This window comes from Pleurodeles waltl, chromosome 6 (genome assembly GCF_031143425.1).
Source record: "Pleurodeles waltl isolate 20211129_DDA chromosome 6, aPleWal1.hap1.20221129, whole genome shotgun sequence".
NCBI classification, from domain to species: Eukaryota; Metazoa; Chordata; class Amphibia; order Caudata; family Salamandridae; genus Pleurodeles; species Pleurodeles waltl.
Window position 1 is genome coordinate 1,634,494,344 of NC_090445.1, and position 20,362 is coordinate 1,634,514,705.

The window sequence follows — 20,362 nt, forward strand, 5'->3', positions numbered from 1 at the left end:
TGAGTGGGTGCATGAATGTCTGAGGTGGTTAGTGAGTGGGTTTGTGAATGTCTAAGTGGGTGCATGAGTGTCTAAGTGGTTCTATGAGTGGGTACGTGAGTGTCTGAATGGGTATGTATTTGACTACATGAGTCTCTAAGTGGGTCAGTGAGTGGGTGCATAAGTGTCTGAGTGAGTGCTTGAGTGCATCTGTGAGTGGGTGTGTGAGTAGGTTTGCAATAGTATCAGCCACAAAGGAATCTCACCTGCCCATGTATCCAACAAGAGTCCACAGTTTTGCACAAAATGTCTACTCAACTGAAGTATTTTCTACTGGTTAGTTAGTAAGTTTGACCAGTGTGTTTAGTACAGTACAGCTGAGTAATGGACCACAAGGAAATATCTCCAGCGACCTTGCGTGCACTTGGCAATGTGATTGTGCCTTGTGTATCTTTCTCCCGAATTCTTTCATAGCATGCATCCTCCTATAGAGAGGCCAACGAGACTACAAACATGTATATCTCCACCAAACCTTGGCCCTTCCTGTTACCTATATGATGAAGGTGCTTATTTGTTTTGTGGAGATGTCCTCATATTCTTTGGCATCAGGAAGGCGCCACCAAAGTCAGAGGGAAACTCACTTTGGGCCCTTTGGTAAACTGTCTATCAATGGGGGAGGGGTACAGTAAGGCCCCCCTCCCCTGGCTGATTTTGGCCGCAGGGACCCCCATCCCCCAGGGCCCACCACAATTCAGTGGGGGAGAAGGGCCAAGAGGCCTCCTCCCAAGCCGATTTTGGCCCCGGGAACCCCATCCCCTGGGGCACACCAGAATTCAATGGGGGCTGTGCGGCCACTCTTACCCAGCCAATTTCGGCCCCAAGAACTCCATCCCCCAGGACATGGCCATGTCACCTGTTTGTTCTGGGCACCGAGTGTGCATGATGAGGACCGCGGGGAAGTCTCAAGGCATTCGCGGTGCCAGCCAACTCCCTGCCACCTGCGGAAGCCGGCATTGCTCTTGCACACAGGGATGTTGCTAAACATAGAGCTCCCTGTGTGCAAGAACGATAGTTTCATCTCTTTCCCTGCCCGCATCTCTGCGGGCATGGAAAGAGATGAAACCTCTGTTTTCAGCAGGCGACAGAACTTTGACAGCTCTCGCCTACTGGGAGCAGAGTGCTTGCTCTGACTTGGCGGGAGCTGTCAAAGCTCCGGCCAAGTCAGAGCAAACAGCTATGACCCGGGGGTACTCACCCCAGGACATAGCAGGAGCCAGCCCTGGGGAGTGATAGTCCGTGGGGCTATTTTTTGCTCCACCAAGAGGGGCCGTGCAGTTTACTCTAACTTTTGGCTTAGCCCATGGACCCCCTTCATTATTTTATTTAGTAGCCCCAGGAAGGTGGTGGTCTCTGGGAACGGGAGGGTTCCCTTTTATACCTATACTATTTTGCCTGGGGAGATGGTGGTTCCCGGGGAGTGTGGGGGCAGCACAACCCCCTGCATATGATTATCTTTGAGCTGTGGTGGTGTGGTGGTTCCTGGGCACGAGGGGTACACAAGACCCCCCCCTATTACAATTAATGTTTTCTGCCTTAGGGAGGTAGTGGTCCCCGGGGCCCAGGTGGTCCGAAAGGACCCCTGCATAATATATACATTAAGCCCTAGGGAGATGGCAGTCCCTTAGGCATAAATAGGACCTTGGAGGGGGGCACCATGCACCACCCTCCATTTAAAAAAAAAAAGCACTGCATGCCCCTGGGACCTGACCCACCCGGGCCTTAATTAAAAACAGAGTATCCCTACCCTGCCCCTTTTTCTTTTTAATAGGTTTTTTTGTGGGACTTGGCTGAAGTTGAGTCGAAAGATGGCTGCTAACACTTCCTGGTTGAAGTGTTGGCAGCCAATCAGAGTTCTGCATTTCCCTGCATTCGCTAGTTATTCTTCGCAAAGTCGTTGAGGGGAATCTGAAGCCCTAGATATATAAATTTGTACTTTCTTACATTTTTCAACAAGAACTGAATTGACTTACACCATATAACAAAAAGCACAATCTGCAGAACAAAATCTACCTTTCTGCAAATTTTAGTGTAATTCCATCCAGCGATTCGGGCTCCAGTCATGTTCAAAACTCCTATGGGAATTAACTTGGAAAACACACTTTTTTTTACTCCCCTTTTTTCTTGTCCCCAGCTGACGGAACACCCCGAAACTACCCATGTGCAACTCGAATCACAGCACACTTTTCTTTAGAAAAGTTTGTGAAGATCCGTCAAAAGGCACCAAAGATATAGGCAAGTCAAAAAACGCTATTCCTATGGAAATATGGTCCTAACAATAACTACCTACTAGCGACTGTCAGTAGGTAATATATCAGACCTACCAGGATATTGTAGCATAGATTCACAAATTTTGCAGCACAAAAATGGAAATTTTACGGCAGGAAAAGGAAAATGTTGTTGCAATATTTTGGAACATTATTTTACTCATACTCATTCCTTTTCAGCTTTAAATCAATGGAAACTGTTTTAGCATTGTATTGGACTTTTAAATAGGCATGTTTATAGTGTCTGAGGGTGTTTGCTTGCTGTACAGGAAGGAAGAATCCTGCTGGACTCAATGAGTCAGGTCAACAAATAAATCTGGATTACAAAAAGTCCCAAAACAAATACTCAACTCAACAAAAGGCACAAACACATTTTCAATTACCATAGAGGGATGTGAGGTGGCAAAGAAGCAACTGGCTTCCAACAGTTAAAATCTAGTCTGCGTCTGTTATCAAGAAATTCAACCAGGCAGTGGTATGGGATGTAATTTATTCAGTATATCGGAAGCACACCGGAACTTGGCACCTTGAAGGATCAGGTGTTGTGGGTCATGCATTGAACTGACTGGACAGTTTACATTTTCATTGAGGCAGGTACTACTGTTACATTCACTGTTTGCCCCAAACCCAGGCCATGCCCTCCAGAAGGAGGAGCATGACATCTTCATCCTCTGCAGTGCAGTGTGACGTCAGGAGTCTTCCAATCTGAAGCCACTATGCCAATTGGGGGGGAAGGGTATCTCATACAGTATCCTCCAGAGTTACATATCTTCTGCTCTAGACCTGTACTGCCAAGTCTAATATGCCACCCGTGATGAAGCAGAAAATGAAGGTTTTGATTTATTAACGCTTAGACGTAGTGCTGAAATAATCATGTGTGACATTAACCGAACTAATTAAGATTTTACGGGGACAAAATGTGCCCTCAGAGTAGTTTGCCATCATTTATATGCGTGCTTTATATAACGTGGTGTATTAGAATTGCACTAATCCGACATAATCATGAACGTGTGCTACGATTTGCTTGTTTGAAATGTTTTAGCTTAGCATTACTTTAGCGGAGGCTTTGGCCTAGTTGCCTGGTCTCACGGTTTAGATGCTCGTATTTTTCCACTGTGCTATTAAACGTGTATTCTTGCTTGAAGCTGTACTTTTCCACAGAAACTGTTCACATGCTTATCTTAAAGTTAGTGCCAGCCTGGCATATTTTCTCTTTAATTCAAGGTCGGCTTGCAGGTGCGGACAATGGAGGCTCTGAAAGTGAGCTAATTGAGAAACAATGTTGCATCTTGCGTACCCATCTCCAAGGATAATGTATGCTTAAGTAAAGGCTCGAGAACTGTCGTTTTTGATTGGTCAATTTGAAGCTAACCTATGAACCCTCCAATGGAGACCCTACAGGACTTGAACTGTTGTCTATAAAAACCAGGTGCACGAGAGGAAAGTAGCCATTACCAGCTCGATACCCGCCATTTTGCAGACTTCGTAGCTATTATGGCCCACTTTGCTGCGACGCCATTTTGAGAGACTTTGATTCTTTCTCGAATCGAGAGAAAGAGACTTTAAATGATTCTTGCCCTAGAGACTGTAACTTTGATTTGATCCCTTTGCATGAAGTAATAGTTTTACCTTGCCGCCGTGAGGCAATTGCCCCGTTCGCCCCTGCCCCTTTGCCCAGTCCTATGCCGATCGAAACGGTACCCATGCTGACCAAAGAACGGTACCTGTGAGACGAAGACTTCCTTGTATGCTGATCGTAATTGGTAAATATGAAAGGAAATTGTAAAATTGCATTGTGTTTCTTTTAGGTAACCAACTGCTGATTTTGATAAGGTCCCTAGTTAGGAGTTTTTCTAAATTAATGTTGCTAAATTGTTTTTTTTGCATGAAGTCCCACATGCCGATGCTAATTTGAGGTTAGATGAGGATTCCATATGTCGCACGATGCAATTGGAGATCTTGTTATGCTGACTAAATGTACGCAATTAGTTCATTACAGATTATCGTATTAGTGCTTTGCATTGCCATTATCGAATGCCTTGTGATTCAAATGCTACATAGATTACACTTGTTTCGACGTTATGGACAGCTATTAATGTTCATATATGTTTATCATTTGGTGTTGAGAAACATTTACATTGTGCTAGCTTTGTTAATATAGGGAAATAAATTCACTAACTTCGCAATAAACTGGTGTGGTTCTTCCTGACTGAAAGGTCAGGGTTCGCCGAAATGTATTCTGGATTAATTGTTAAGTGTCATGTTGTTCAAGGTGTTGCTTATGTTCGCTATTGATTATTGATTTTGATGAGATTGATCGATTAAGAGTACAGAGAGTTCCCACTAAGTCAAAAGATTCATCGGCCTAAAGAGCGTCCAAAACAGGTAAAATTATTAGTACGGACCGCTCTATCAGTTGATGGTAGCAGAGGACGGTTGCGTCTTTTGGGACCCTGTACTATTAAAGTATATGGTGTCGAATTAACGGTTACGCATTTTGAGACCCCATTCGAAAAGTTGAATTAGATTTTCTTGGATAAAACAGATTGACAAGATGATGATGGGCTAGGTCCACCGCGACTTTCCCGGGATCTCGGAGCTTGCGAATGGAGAGAACGGAGGTGTGGAATCAGCGCTGGCGGTACTAGTGATGGTATGAGTGAAGTTAGGGTTTTGCGCTTGCACAGCTTATTGCCGCAGGGTGTGTGAAAAGGTTGCGAGGATTTTTCTTTTTGAGGATAGCGGAGGTGCGACTCCGAGTGTAGAAGTAGAGAAGTCGTCGAACTTCATAGAGATATCGGAGGTGCGGCTCCGAGTGTGAGAGTAGGGAAGTCGTCGAACTTCATATGCGTCTGGCGCTTTGTGCATAAAAAGGTCCACGTGGTTGTTGTTGTTGAGACGGGCCCTGCGAGGTCAAGAGACTCCGGAGTATGTTGATCCATGTTGTGGTCTGGGCGGTTTAGTAGGTTGATCGGGCGTGGTCAATGAGTCGGTACGTGTGTTAAGGAGTGTAAGAAACTTCGACTTCGGGCTTTGACAAGATTCTAAGTGCACTAGAACAGATCATTGACAAGTTGAGAGTAAGTCTGCGGGTCAGATTTGCTTGCGAATGTGGGGACTGAGAAAGACCGAATAGCGGCCGAGGCTGGTGAAAGAGATCGAATAGTGGCCGAGGCTGGTGAAAAGTCCCTAAGGTCCTGAAGCGATTGTGTTACCCGTCCTGTAGTAAACCGACAGATCTGTTTTATTTTTGGTAGCTCGCAATATATGCAAAAAGTTGTTACGAGAGGAGGTGAGTGAAGGAGGACTAGCCGCGAGGCTTTGTCAGCCGCAGTGTGTGTGAGTGTGACGTCACTAAGAGCCGCGCTGGGATAGGTTGGTTGAAGAGAAGGGTCGCGCACGGATTGGACGCAGTCCGTGGCACTCGATTGGAAGGGGAGAGGCAGGTGAAGAGTATTCCGGGAATTAAAGTCACCTATTGATTACAAACTTTGTGAAACTAAAGTTACCTATTGATTATAAACTTTGTGAAATAAAAGACGAGAAAATGAAATTCCTTAAAGCATTCAGGAGTGCGATGAAGGGGGAGTCTTACATTAAGGCGAGCGTAGGAGAGGAGACGCTGCCCGAGGGTACACCAGCTTACATTGTAATGGAAGAGAAGGGGGTAGCTCCGTGCCTTTGGCTAAAGCAATGGCATAAGTTAACAGAAAAACATGGGAGCGTAGCGTTCCCGATATACGGGACATTCAATATAAAGATTTTAGAGAATTTGAGATTCACGATGTACGACATGAAGGTGCCTCCAAGGCCAGCACAGTTTGAGGCTCTGGCAATTTGGGAACTAATGGCCAGACAGCAACAGCAGAAGAAGTTCGAGACCAGAATGAGGAAGGTAGAAAAGACACTAGCGGATGCTAGGTGGGATAATGCACAGAAGGTGTGGAGGTCAGATGTATTGCAGGGGATAAAATTGTTTCCAGCAATTACGAAGGAAGGAGAGGAGACAGGTAAGAAAGCTACCTGTAAGACGGACAGAAAGTGTTCCAAGGATAGAGAGGACGAGGAAAAGTTGAGAAGAGAATAGGAGTTAGAGGATGAGGAGTTCATAATGCAATTGTTGAACGACCGTCCACCGCCTTATGCAGAGAATGGACAAGGTCCAAGTACCAGTTCTGCCCCTCCGGCACCGGTACAGAACAGTGAAACACAGAGTCCAGGAGCGTCATCGGGATCTAAGGACCCGAGTTTATTGTTCACCCCGCAAATACCGCAGGTTAGGAGAATATATCCAGATGTGCCCGTGTTGAAACCAGCAGAAAGTTATCAGCCGCAGATGCCAGGGTACTACAGTAACGATAACAGTGCAGGAAGGATTTTAGACCCAGCCGCAATGGGAGTACAGAATGGTTACAACCCAACAATGGCACAAGCGGAATCAACTCAGTTTTTGATGCCTCAGAAGCAGGTGCAGGGAGGAAATGCACATGCCCAAATGATGGGGAGCCAGATGGGCATGCCAACAATGATGACCCATGGTGTGGGAATGAACATGCCTCAGAACATGGGGAATGGACAGAACCCAGACGCGATATCCTTACCCATTACTGTAGGTCCAGCGGTACCTCTGTATAGTCAGCCTAATTCGGGTCTGAGCAGTCAGGGATCAATGCTGCAGAATGGGACAGAAAGAAGGTGCATAGAAAACATTCCAGGGATAACTCCGATAGCGGCTCAGCCAACTGGGTCTGGGTCTTTGATGGAGTTTAGTCCCATATGTGCTCAGTCAACACTGGTGAGGTCGAGCCCCCCACTGATAATACCTCTCACATCGAACACTGAAAAGCTGCCGCAGCCATCGATGGCAGTTGATGTAAACGCTACCTTGATGGGGGTGAATGCGCAACAGTTGACACAGTGGTTCAACAGTCTGAATTCCACACAAAGTCCAGCTAGTGGAAAAGGAGAAGACTACATGAATAGGGTCAGGTTGAACATGGAAGCACAAGAATTGGTGGAAGGGACTATGGGTGTGAACAGGTTAGAGTCCTACACGGAAGAAGAGCTGAGGTATCTATGTCCCAGGATTACGAAGGAAGTGAACAAGATACATAAGAGCTTGCAGGAAGCAGCTGACAGAAACGGGGTTGACATAGACAAGACGAAACACTTGAGCAGGAGCTACAGGTTAGATTTTGGGACCACAGATTTTGAACACATGAGGTCAGCAGGCATGAAGACGCACCTTAGAGAATTGCTGAAGAGTGCACAAGTATGGAGGTGCTTAGACAAATGGGAAAGCAGGTGGGTAAAGAGAAAGGATAAGAGGAGGGACAGTGCTACAGAGAACAATGAGAAAAGACCGCAGAGTAGTGATACAGTAACAATGTTACCAATGAGGGAGACAGCAGGAGGGAAATTAGTACATGTACCATGGCACAGGAGTGACATTCAGTCCTTTACGGACGATTTTCCCAAACTAAGAGAGAAACCAATTGAATGGTACCAACAGACTGATAGGTTTGTGAAGCTTGCAAAATGTCTCTGGGAAGACCTGAATACTCTGTTTGAGATTGTGGTTCCGGCAGATTTGTGGGAGGATTGCAAAAGAGCTGTAGGTTGGCCGACCAGTGAACCGGAGAGACACAGGGAAACGGGCGCACCATCACCTATGGTGATGAGCTTGTACTATAAGGTGATTGAGCATTTGAAAACGAAGGTACCCGCGAAAAACGTGGATTGGCAGAAGATCGACCGAACTGCCCAAGAGACTAAAGAATCGATTCATAGTTACTATGAGAGGTTGTTGAAGGCGTTCAAGAATTACAGTGGCACGGAAACCATAGAGGCGAAGGACATGCTCCATTTTGTTTTCAGATTTGTGGAAGGGCTGAGGCCAGAGATAAGTCAAATGATAAAGTCGCACTTGATTTGTTGGCAGTCTAAACCGATTGACGAAGTCTTGACTTATGCGAAATACTTTAGCGACGAAATTGAGGTAAAACAGAAAAGGTTGAAGGAGAAGGTGATGATGATGCAGCTCAATGCAGCTCAAACCGGTTTGCAAGGTCTGCAGGGTCTGCAAGGCTTGCAAGGGATGCAAGGGTTCCAACAGCAGGTACCACAGCCGCAGTTACAATTGCAGGGAAACATGGCGTTTCAGCCACAGGCCAGAGGCAGAGGCAGAGGAGGTTTTGTGAATAATGGTCCGGATTTGAACACTGTTGTGACGGGTGTGCAGGCAATGAAGAAGGTGATGCCGTGTCACGTGTGCGGAATCGTCGGTCATTGGAAACGCGAGTGCCCAATGATGGTGCAGGAAGGTGTAGGGGCAGGTGCAGGTGTAGGTGCAGGTACAGGTGCAGGTGTTGGTCAGCAAAACAATGATGTCAATGCATTTCAGACAATGAGGGGACCGAAAATGAGAGGTCCGAACCCAAATTTTCAGACCATAAATCAATTGCAGGGATTACAACCTATGCAGCCGCAGCAGATGCAGATGCCTCGTATGCAGATGACGCAGATGCAGCCGATGCAACAGCAGTTACCTATGGTACCTAATCAGCAAATGCAAATACCATTGGCACCAATGGGTCAGCAGCAAGTGATGGTTCCTCCACAGGTAACGGGTCAGGTAATGAGTACAAATGGCACCGTACAACAGTTCCCATTACACAGTGAGAGTGGAATAAACAACGTATGGGAGAGTGAGAGTTCAGGAGAAGAAGGAGACTGTGGGGGTCATTCTGACCTCGGCGGTAAAAGGCGCCTACCGCCGGTCAGAAATCCTCCATAATCCCGCCGCGGTCGCGGAAACCCGCCACAGTCATTCTGACCCGCAGAAGGCAAACCTCCGAAAATCCGACCGCCACAACAGACCGCCAGACCAGCGGTCGGCGGAAAGGTGGAGGTGACAAAACCTCCACCGTCACGCCAACAGAAATACGCCCATGCCATTACGACCCACGAATCCACACGGCGGTCATTCAAACGCGGTATTCCATTGGCGGGACACACCGCCGCGGTCAGAATACACACAAACGAACAAAACTCTGCCACATTGGACGATTTGAATCCCACACACCTGATACACATACACACACCACTCCCACACACACAATACAATATAAAACACACACCCACATCACCCACAAACCCCTACGCTAAAAAATTCGTAACGAAGGCAAGAGCGAGACACCAGCATCCAAAAAATAACAGCCACAGCCACTCAACACCATCACCCACACACTATCCACACACAAAACAACACACACCACCACACTCAACTCACTTAAATACACATACTCCACCCCACACATCATACACACCACCCCATGGCACCCCAAAGACAACCCCGCTTCACAGACGAAGAACTCAGGGTCATGGTGGAGGAAATCGTTCGGGTAGAGCCCCAGCTGTTCGGCACACAGATACAATACACCAGCATTGCCCGGAGGACGGAGCTATGGCAGAGGATTGTCGACAGGGTGAACGCAGTGGGACAGCACCCCAGAAATCGGGAAGACATCAGGAAGCGATGGAACGACCTACGGGGGAAGGTGCGTTCCATGGTATCCAGGCACAACATCGCCGTGCAGAAGACTGGCGGAGGACCCCCACCTCAACCCCCACAATTCATATCATGGGAGGAGGAAGTCTTGAACATCCTGCATCCTGACGGCCTCGCAGGAGTCGGCGGAGGAATGGATACTGGTAAGTTGAAGCTTCAATACTGCTCCCCCCCCACCTGCATGCCAAATCAGACCCCAACCCTCACCCCCATCCTCGAACCCCACCCTCACCCCCACCCCCATCCTCACCCCCACCCTCACCCCCACCACCATCCTCACCCCCACCACCATCCTCACCCCCACCACCATCCTCACCCCCACCCCCAGCACACCTATTCCCCGCCAATGTCTCACCATCACAACCCACACATCCCAAAACCTAGGCCTGCATGCGTCCACTAAGCATGGACACCCATCACCAAAGCATGCCCAATGCATATACACATCCCCCCCACAAGCCACCCTCACCAAAGCCCCCACACACGAATGCCAGCACTTGGGGACACGAGAACCCACAGATACACCCATATGCCACACATTGAAACTATAACCATACCTCTATACCCCTGCAGGACCCGACCGTCAACACACCGCGGCGGAGGGGCCAGAATTATCCACACCCCCCACCCAAGAGGCCGTCAGCGATGACAGCAGCTCTGTCGACCTGGACACCGATGACCAGCCCGGACCATCGGGGACCTCTGGACAGTCGGTTCCCCTCACACAGGCCCAGGCCACTACAGACCCTAACCCCTCTGGGAACACCAGCACAGCTCCCACCCAGCGGGCCCATGCCTCTGTCTCCAGGGCGCGTCAATCTGCGGTGTGTCTACCACTACAGGGCACCCAGGATAACCCACCACCCCAACAACAACAGGGACCTGGGGGCAGTGGTAGTGGGCACACCGGCCAGGGGGCAGAGGCCCAGGGAAACAGGGGAACTCGGAGGGCAGCTGTGCGACAGGGGGGGGAGGAGAGGCCCAGGGAACCCACTCTCCACGAGGTCCTCACCACCATCATGGGAGCATACAACCGCTCCAAGGAGACGATGGCGACGGTACTGGCCCGGTTCCAGGAGATCCAGGCACTGCAGGAGGAACACTATCGGGGGTACAGGGAGGACATCAGAGCCATCAACACCACCCTGGTTACCATGGTAGGGCTGCTGCAGGACCTCGTAAACACCAGGGCGGACACTGAACAACACCCAAGGCCCCTGCCACTAGCCTGGACCAAGAACAGCCAACCACCTCCGCCGGCGCTAGTGGACAGGAGGCCCCCGCACAGCAGCAGCCCACCAGACCCCCACCTCCTGCAGGAGAAGAACCACCCCGCAAGAGGGCCCTGAGATCTCGCAAGAAGACAGAGTAGGATGTCAAGACCCCCGCCAGCAATGGATACCACCTGATGTCATCCCACTGTCCCACATTGTCACCCTGTCCATCCTTGAACTGCCCATGCTCCATCTCTCCACAGGCCTCTGGACAATGCACCTGTGTGACTGTTACTCTGGACTCTGCCATGGACATTCCTTCACCATAGCCCCCACCCACTTGAAACCACCCATCCCATTTTGAGCACTTCAATAAACACCTATTTTGCACCAAAATATCTGGAGTCTGGCTGTGATTTCAATAGATTGTAATTGACATGACAGTGCAAATATGTCCTTGTACATGGTGAAGTCAACAAACAGCTGCCACAAAGCTGTAGTCCATGGGGAAACGAAGCAGAGGACTCGTAGTGGGGACCCCAGATCTGAAATAGGGAGGGAAAAGCCAAAACTCAGTCATCATACACTGGGGCAAATAGACAGGCAGCAGAGATGCTGGAGAGTAGTTAACATTTACTAAATTATCTTTGAAATGTTACCTGTGTCCTATTGGAAGTACTGTTCAATGATTCTGTCCCTGTTGTCTGTTTCAGCCCCGTCGTCTTCCTACTCGTCACTCTCCTCAGGTTCCACCGCTGCCACAACACCACCGTCTCGACCATCCTCCTGCAGGAAAGGCACCTGGCGGCGCAAAGCCAGGTTGTGAAGCATGCAGCAGGCCACGATGATGTGACACACCTTCTTAGGTGAGTACATTAGGGATCCACCTGTCATATGCAGGCACCTAAACCTGGCCTTTAGGAGGCCAAAGGTGCGTTCGATCACCCTCCTAGTATGCCCATGGGCCTCATTGTACCGTTCCTCTGCCCTGGTCCGGGGATTCCTTACTGGGGTCAGTAGCCACGACAGGTTGGGGTACCCAGAGTCCCCCACTAGCCATACACGGTGTCTCTGTAGCTGTTCCATCACGTAAGGGATGCTGCTATTCCTTAGGATGTAGGCGTCATGCACTGACCCTGGGAATTTGGCATTTACATGCGAGATGTACTGGTCAGCCAAACACACCACCTGGATGTTCATTGAATGGTAATTTTTTCTGTTCCTGTACACCTGCTCCCTGTCTCTTGGGGGAACCAAAGCCACATGGGTCCCATCAATGGCACCAATTACGTTGGGAATATGTCCAAGGGTGTAGAAATCACCCTTCACTGTAGCCAATTCGCCCACCTCAGGGAAAATGATGTAGCTCCTCACGGATTTCATCAGGGCAGACAACACTCTGGATAACACCTTCGAAAACATGGGCTGAGACATCCCAGAAGCAATTCCCACGGTTGTCTGAAATGACCCACTTGCCAAGAAATGGAGTACTGACATGACCTGCACCAGAGGGGGAATCCCTGTGGGTTGGCGGATGGGGGACATCAGGTCGGGCTCCAGCTGGGCACACAGTTCATGGATAGTGGCACGGTTAAGATGGTAGGTCAGGATAATGTGGCGTTCTTCCATTGTCGACAGGTCCACCAGCGGTCGGTACACGGGAGGATTCATCCGTCTCCTCGCCTAACCCAGCAGACGGTGCCTAGGAAGGACAACATGGAGCACACAGTCAAGCAACCCACAGGTACGTACTCACAGCTAGCACAGTATACGATTCTCTATGCAGTGAATGGCGTGTCTGAGTGGCTATGCAAGGCCTAGGCCTGTGTGACGCAGTTGAAATTGAGCCATGTGGGCCCTGGAAATGGCGGCTGCCTGACCTGTGAAGTGTGACAATGGCATGTGAGGTCAATGCGCTGGCGTGGCACACCGCGGCGGGCGGCGGGCGAAGACCGCGGCGCAAAGCCGCATTGGTTAACATTGAAGCCTATGGGTTTCAGGAGCCAATGGCGAAGGGCGCCGGCGGTGGCGGGACGCACCGCCGCGGTACGCACCGCCGCGGACGTCACCGCCATTTTCTATCTACTTATCCACTTGCGACTTGAACTTTCACAGGAGAGGACCTATACTGCAAGTGTTGCTGTGACCTCGGTCTGGAAGGGACAATGGCTGCTGCACCTGGGGAAAGGGCCCCTGCCTTCACTGGAGAGGAGTTGGAGAAACTCGTGGATGGGGTCCTCCCCCAGTATGCGCTACTCTACGGTCCTCCAGACCAACAAGTGAGTTTAATTCAATCTGGATTTGGGGACACTGGCTGGCTTGGGGGCCTGGCGGGGGGCCTGGCGGGGATGGGGGGCATGTTGGGCCTGGCGGGGGGCATGGCGGGGATGGGGGGCATGTTGGGCCTGGCGGGGGGCATGGCGGGGGGCCTGGCGGGGATGGGGGGCATGTTGGTCCTGGCGGGGGGCATGGCGGGGATGGGGGGCATGTTGGGCCTGGCGGGGGGCCTGGCGGGGATGGGGGGCATGTTGGGCCTGGCGGGGGGCATGGCGGGGATGGGGGGCATGTTGGGCCTGGCGGGGGGCCTGGCGGGGATGGGGGGCATGTTGGGCCTGGCGGGGGCCTGGCGGGGATGGGGGGCATGTTGGGCCTGGCGGGGGGCATGGCGGGGGGCCTGGCGGGGATGGGGGGCATGTTGGGCATGGCGGGGGGCCTGGCGGGGATGGGGGGCCTTGGGCCACTGGAAAGGAAAATGCTGACAAACTTGAACGTGGTATTTCTCCCTCCCTGTACGTGTCACATAGGTCCGCGCCCATGAGAAGATCGGGATTTGGCGTGCCATCGCCAAGGAAGTCCGGACCCTGGGGGTCCACCATCGACGGGGCACCCACTGCCGTAAGAGGTGGGAGGACATCCGCCGCGGGACCAAGAAGACCGCCGAGTCTCTGCTGGGGATGGCCTCCCAACGTAGGCGGGGTGCCTGCCGTCAACTGAGCCCCCTGATGTTCCGGATCCTGGCGGTGGCCTACCCTGATTTGGATGGGCGCGTGAGGGCAGCACAGCAGACACAAGGGGGTGAGTACAAGCATTATCTACTCTGTTGTCGCGCAGTGGAGGTGTCTGGGTGGGGGAGGAGGGCTGGGGGTCCCCCTAGGCCAGGGCGATATCTGTAGGCTGGGCACCCCCGTAAGCCCCTGTGTCCCCAGCCACCACCCTCAGTAGTTTGTCAGTACAGCCATCCCTGGGCTGTGTCATCCATGGGTGCAGTTGTCAACTCTAGGCGTGTAGGGCATGTTCCACGGAATGCGTAGCGGACCCCAAGTGCGCAACTTAGTGCAGGGGGCATCTGTGTCTGTCATGTCCGCTAACTGTACCGGAGATCCATGTACTCAATATCCCTTTATTTCTCTCTCCCCCCCCCTTTTTGTTTGTCTTTCTGTGCTTGTGTGCATCAGCATCATCAGGCGGAGGAGAAGTGGCATCGGGGCAGGAGGGAGCTGCATCTCACATGGCCCAGGAGGGCCATGCCACAGAGTCAGACTGGACCAGTGAGACGGAGGGCGAGGGGAGCTCCACGACGGGGACGACTGGACCCTGCAGCGACACGGACACGTCCTCGGAAGGGGGCTCCCTTGCGGGGGTGGCACCATCCGTGCCCCCCGCCATTACAGGTACAGCCGCCACCCAGCGCACCATCTCCGCCCTCCCAGCAGCCCCTCAGCGTTCGCCCCGTGCCCGCTCTGCCAGGAAGCCGGGCATCTCCTTCGCCCCAGGCACCTCAGGCCCTGCCCCTGTTACCCCCGCTGCCCTCAGTGAGGAGGTCATTGATCTCCTCCGAACGCTCATTGTTGGGCAGACTACCCTTTTGAATGCCATCCAGGGGGTGGAGAGGGAGGTTCATCGCAGCAATGCGTACCTGGAGGGCATTCATTCGGGTCAGGCTGCCCATCAGCGATCGTTCCAGGCTCTGGCCTCAGCACTGACGGCAGCCATTGTCCCTGTCTCCTGCCTGCCTCTACTAACTCCCTCCTCCCAGTCTCCTGTTCCTCTGCCTGTCCCACCCACACCATCAGACCAGCCTGCACACACCTCAACACCCAAGAGAAGCTCATCCAAACATAAGCACCACAGATCACGCAGACATTCACACACGCAACATTCCGATGCAGACATGCCAACAGTCACTACCACCTCTGTGACCCCCACCTCCTCGTCTCCCTCCTCCCTCCCTGTGACGTCTACACTCACACCTCCATTCACCTCACCATCAGCCAGTGTTTCCATCACCAGCACACCCTCCACTCCAGTCCGCACACGTGCAGTCACCACCCCCACTGCCATTTACACGTCCTCTGTGTCCTCTCCCACTGTGTCTGTCACCCCCTCTTCCACACCACACAAACGCAGCCACCCACCCACCCAACAGCCATCCACCTCACGACAGCCTATCCCTCCTGCACCTGCACCCAAAGACAGCAAACGTGACTCACCTACAACCACATCCTCTACCTCCACTCCCATTCCCACTGTACCTACCACTCTCCATTGTCCCAAGAAGCTCTTCCTCGCCACTACTAACTTCTTTCCTGACCCTGAGCCCCCCCCTCCTTCTCGTCGGGGTAAGAAGAGCACCTCAGCCACCACCAGCCCTGCAGCCCCCTTGACAAGGGTGCAGGGGTATTGGAGCCCGCCAGCCCGCATGTCTGGATCTTCGCCCAGCAGCAAGGGGACAGGCAGCCCACCCCCTGGGAAGAGGAGCAGAAGGCGGAAGGGGCGCCGCAGGAGCCCGCCTTCTACATCCCCCCCGGACACCACCCAGAGACAGTCACCAGCCACAGCTCCAAAGGGAGGAAAGGGCCACAGGCCCACGACTAAGGAGGGCAAGGGCAGCAAGTCGGAGAGGTCAGGCAGCAGGCCTGCTGCCCAGGAGGAGCCCACAACCCCCATAGCCGCTGCCCCGGGAGGAACCGGCACAGCTGCCCCGGGAGAGCCCACCACCCCCATAGCCGCTGCCCAGGGAGGACCCAGCCCAGCTGGCCAGGAGTGAGGAAGAGTGAGGAAATTCGATTTTTAATACGATCGTATCGACCCGCCATTTTGTGGCCCGCCGCCATTTTATGTTGCCTTCACTCAGGCAGCACAGCGAACGAAGTCCATTCTGCCTTTTCTGCTTATTCTGCAACATGGTGTTCAAAACAGCCTTCTGCCTCTATCTTTACAAGGCTGGTATTAAGGTCTGACCGAGTACACTAATCCCTGTCTGGTTTTCTAATCCTTGTTTCAACTATCTGTAGGCTCACACTATTCTCCGCCGATCTTATCTTATCGTCTGGCCTTCGCTGTCCTTTGCTAGTATTCTCTCATTTCACAACTGTCTTCCAAACGCACACAAACTTATCACACCACATGCAACTTCGTTGTGGATCGGTTAATGAATTAGTTCAAGGGAGGGGTGACAAACACAGCTGGAGGGAAGGCAACCTTAAGTCACTTGATACTTTGTTTTCCAATTCCTTCTATTGGTGCTGTCTTGTTTTCCGACATTTCTATTGGCTCTGTTCTATCTTTACATTATTCTTACTGGCTCCTTTCTATGTGTTCTGGGAGTGTATGTAGTTAATAAATGGTTTTTATACGGTATATAAGATTGTGCGCCACAAAGTAAAGTGGCAGTCTCCTGAGAACATACCTTGTGTACTTCTTGGACAACTGTACTAGCTGCAGCTAATAAAATCTGATCTTTTACGCCTGACAGAGTGTCCCGTGTCTCTGTTAGTTGAGGCAGGTGAATCCAAGGAGATTTCAGGCGTACCCTGCGCCGCCAGGCCCATAAGGTTCTGGTTCTTCAACTGGCGCCCAACGTGGGGCGGCTTCAGCGGTACCGGTTCTGCCTGAAGGTCGTGAGGAACCCCGCAAGAAAATTCTGGAGGAATCGCGAGCCACGTCAAGCGACCCCTGTATGTCGAAGTGGTCCGAAGGTCTTTTTCAGCGCGGTTACTCCTTCCTGACGGCTACTGACGACTGCTGCCCTGACTGCCGCCCTGCCTTGGCCCTTTCTTTGATGATGTATGGTAAAGCGAGACGACAGACGGGCCTCTGTTGGTGTAAGAAGACATCCTTAGTTAAGTATTTGGTGGGTCGCGCCCACAAATTTTGGTCTTTGTTTTGTCCTTAGGTCCTTAGATTTGGCCATTGCAGTGGCCAAAGCCGAGGGGTAAGTGCATTTGTGCTGTGTAAACTGAAAGTTTTACCCCCTTGATGTTTGTGAACAGCCAGTAAAAATCGTGAGATGTCTGGTCTGACTAAGTTTGGAAAACTTTGTTGCTTTGGTTGTAATAGGGACTCCCAGCTTGAGGACTCCTGTCCGATTCCTTCGGTTGGAACTCCCACATATGAGCTCTATTCTAAACATGGTGTTGGTCCTATTGCCTTTAATAAGACATGGACCCGATATACAAAGAAAGATGGTGTTTTAAAATGGCCAGAAAATGGTAGTTTCGAAACTGATGTGCTAGATAATTTAGAAGCAACGTTATTTAAAAGAAAAGCCCGGCCGGCAATGTTTGACTCTTTTCGCCTTTGGCGTAAGGAAGCCAAACAGAGAGAAATTAAACAAGCGAAACGAGATAGGAAAACACAGGGAATGACGATTATACAGGCTGCTCAGCAATTCAAAGATGATGAAATAGATAATGCAATGGAAATTTCAGACAGACAGCATCGAATGGCAATAGATAAATGCTATCCGACGTTGCCTATCTCTTCCCTTGATAAGAGAAAAGATTTTGAGGAAGATCCCTTAATGTCCCACTTATTGAAATTGCCTCCGCCCTATGTACAAGGTGCTAATGCACCCCCGATGTTACAGCCTGTTCAGCCGCCAGTTGTGCTTCCGCCTGCTCCAGCTTTTCCACATTTGCCTCCTCAAGTATTGCCTATGCCAGCTTTGCCTTTAACTCCTTTGCCTTCTGCTCCTTTGGCAATTCCTAATGCTCCTTTAGTTAATTCACCTAATACCTTGTCCCCTATCCTTATGTCAAATTCTCCATCTATGCGTAAGCGATTTGCAGATACTGTCTCTGGTCTCTTATCACCTTTCTTTGAAGCTTTAAACGTGTCTCCAGCTTTTTCTCAAAGACAGTCTCGTAGTCAATTCCCAGACTCCGAAGAGCGAGAAAAATTGGACTCACTTGCTTGTAGATGGATCAAGAAGGGTCCCCAATATAGTACGTCTGATATTATGTCCACCTTTCTGCAATGGAATGCACCTACGCAGAGATATGTTTTTAAAGTTATGTGCGATACTCTCGCTAAAGAATGGGAGGATATGAATTTGGGTTCGGTCCCACAGGATCTGTTAGATGTTCAGGCTGACTTTGACAAAGGACTTATTGTGGGTCCTAAGGTTGAAAACGCTGTCAGAACACTTATTTCTTTCAGATCCCTATTGTTCTCACAGACTTTTCTTGATTCTGATCCTTCAGTTAGGACAGCACTGAAAAACTATCCCATGAGAGAGGTTTCTCCAGTATGGAAGGAAGAAGTTGCAGCAGCAGGTGCTAATCCAGCTATTCCTGCGCATTTTCAGCGCATATGGATACATGTCCCCTGGAAAAGGTCTGAAGTTTTAGCACTTAAACAGTCACTACCAGATTCACGCAAAAATCCTGCTGGTTACTATAAAGAGTTGTCGCAAACAGTTGATGCATGTATTATGAATCTAGCAGATATTGACATGTTGATGGGAAATGTAGTTCCACAGACAATATGGGCTAAAATTCGTAGAGAGGATCACGCTCAAGAATTAGGCGGCGATTGGAACGCTATTATTGCCGCAGATAGAGGTCAAGTAGGTGGTGCAAAGCCCGACGCTTTGATCTCAGAACTCCCTGGTAGGATTATTACATTAATGAAAACAATGATGCCTGCTTTGAGAGTTAATTGGGATAAGCTAGCAGCATGTAAACAAAAGAAAGATGAAAGTGTTTCCGATTTCTTTACCCGATTCGAGGAGACATTCATTGATCACAGTGGTCAAGATATGGCTACAGAAGGGGGACAGCGATTATTTGTGGATAAGTTCGTATATAACTTGCTTCCTGAACTATCACACAAGCTAAAAGACTCCGAGAGTTCATGGGCAGTTTCTTCTTCCGCCCAGATATTGGCTACTGCACAATATTATGAAAATAGAGACAAAGAAGAAAGGGAAAAACAAGAGAAAAAGACGAAAGAATTAAAAACTAAAGTTCTCTTGCAACAGGCTTATCCTCCTCGTTATGTTCAGCCTCAGTTTCAACAGCCTCCGCAGTTTCAGAGGTTGTATCAAAAGCCTGAAACTAAATAGGACAAAAACGCAGCATCTTACGAGTGCTCGGTTGTCCGGATATGAGCTGACGCTTTTGGCTAGTCACATACACATCAAACGATGTAATACCCTGAATCCAGCTACTTTGTTGCCTCTTCCAGAAGAGAGAGATGTCTCTGAACAGCATGATTGTTTTCTCCATACTGAAGAAGAGACTAAGGGTAGAATTGACCTAAAAGACACGCCATTAGTGAATCCAGATGGAACACTATGGGTAGATGGTTCTTGTTTCAAGCTCCCGAATGGAGATACAGTTTCAGCCTACGCTATTACTACTTTGCATACGATTGTGGAGACAGCACGCATTAGACATAATTCAGCTCAGGCAGCTGAATTGATAGCCTTAACTAGAGCGTGTGTGTTATCCAAAGGAAAAAGAGTAAACGTGTACACTGATAGCCAATACGCTTTTGGTGTAGCGTTTAACTTTGGGCGTTTATGGAAGGAAAGAGGATTCTTTACTTCCCATGGTACTAAGATACAACATGGTCAATTAGTGACTGAACTTCTTGAGTCACTTACAATGCCTACTCAGATAGCGATCGTGAAGTGTAGTGCACACAAAAAGATTGTGGACGATGTTGGTCGAGGAAATGCATTTGCAGATGAGGTAGCGAAAAAGACAGCCAGAGACAACACAAGTCGAATGTATGTTGCAGGTCCCGCAAACTGCGTAAGAGAAAAGGGAATGTGTGAAGATACAGTAGAGAGTGTGAAATCAATTCAAGGAGAGGCTACGGAGAATGAGTTGAGAAAGTGGAAGGAAAGTACAGGAATGTTAGATGAGATGGGATGTTGGGTTGAATTATCAGAACATCAACGTTGGCTGTTACCAGATGCTTATGTACTACCTGTAGTTACTATGGCACATGGTCCAGCTCACCTAAGTGCAAAAGGAATATGTAAA